The sequence below is a fragment of the Etheostoma spectabile genome, chromosome 15 (genome assembly GCF_008692095.1).
Source record: "Etheostoma spectabile isolate EspeVRDwgs_2016 chromosome 15, UIUC_Espe_1.0, whole genome shotgun sequence".
Classification (NCBI taxonomy): domain Eukaryota; kingdom Metazoa; phylum Chordata; class Actinopteri; order Perciformes; family Percidae; genus Etheostoma; species Etheostoma spectabile.
This window is the reverse complement of record NC_045747.1, coordinates 759,063-760,284: the sequence shown is the minus strand read 5'-3', so window position 1 is coordinate 760,284 and position 1,222 is coordinate 759,063. Positions and strand designations below refer to the sequence as shown.

Below are 1,222 nucleotides of genomic sequence, written 5' to 3'. Positions count from 1 at the left end.
CCGAGCAGTTGGGGGTTTGGTGCCTTGCTCAAGAGCACCTTGGCAGTGCCCAGAAGGTAAACCGGCATCTCTCCAGCTACCAGTCCACACTCCATGCTGGGACTTGAACCCGCAACCCTCCGGTTCCCAACCCATTTCATACAAACAACTCTTCCAAAGATGTAGTTTGTGACGTATTATAGTAGTATGTATTACTACTGAAAAGCACTGAGCAATGAAAAGATCTAGAGAACAAAGGTGGGGTTTATGTAACGTTGCAGAGGGCAGGTTCGTGACTTCTCATCAGGAATGGAACTTTTCTCATCTTTTTCTGTGAATATTGGAACAAAATGGAATCTATAATCAAGCTTTTTATTTTATTTTTGGAGTAGTCTTGCTTTATTGTGCGTTGAAAAAGCTGTAAAACTGCAACCCACCATTGAATCAAAATTAAAACCTTCCTCTTATTTATGAAATAAGAATGTGACCCAGTTCAACCCCACCCCTCAAAGGACTGGAATCAAATTGGAATCGGATAGTTCAAATCCAAATGATGCCCAATTGTGGTCCAATTTGCATTTGAACTTTTAAACATTTAGTCACCAGAGGGTGCCAGAGTGTAGCCCATGCCCATAATAATATACAGAGATTAGAACCTCTTATGCTGTGTAAAATCTTGGAAAAACCATAGACCGTTAATGTCTATGGTTAAACCATTTCTTTTTAATTACTTTCTCTTGAATTACTTACCTGTCAGCCCGCTCCGTCCTCAGCTCTGTCTGCGTGTTGCATCTGCGTTCACGCGTGTCCAGCTCAGGCGCCGATGTCCGTCGAGCTCTGTGCCAGTTCCTTTAAGAATATTATACTATGACATTATACTATGTCTCCTTTTTTTTCAAAACTTTACACACAATTCCCAAAACTCCACACACTCCGCAATGCAAAATGCCTCACATCTCCTGCAAAATGAAACACCAAAAATAGAACTAATAGTAGCACAAGTCATTTCTATAAGGTGTCCAGAACAACACGCTAAAGTCCTAAGAAATCCTAGTTGAGAACATATGTTTAATTCTCATTAATCTGAGATGTGTGCCAGTAAGGCCAGGCAACCACACACCCCAATGGGACTATTTTCATCCTTTACTCCTATCAAAATAAAACTTTACACAATGAAAAGTAACAGGTATTTTTTTACAAGTTATCTTGTAAACAAAATGTATGTGGTTAGTTGCTTGAAAAA

At 39.8% G+C, this 1,222-nt stretch overlaps 1 protein-coding gene across 1 annotated transcript in view; it reads left to right on the top strand.

The window, feature by feature from the left end:
* The window catches only part of coa3b (cytochrome C oxidase assembly factor 3b), a 3,097-nt gene that overhangs the window by 520 nt on the left and 1,355 nt on the right, over positions 1-1,222 (top strand). The gene's annotated exons all lie outside the window — the stretch shown is intronic.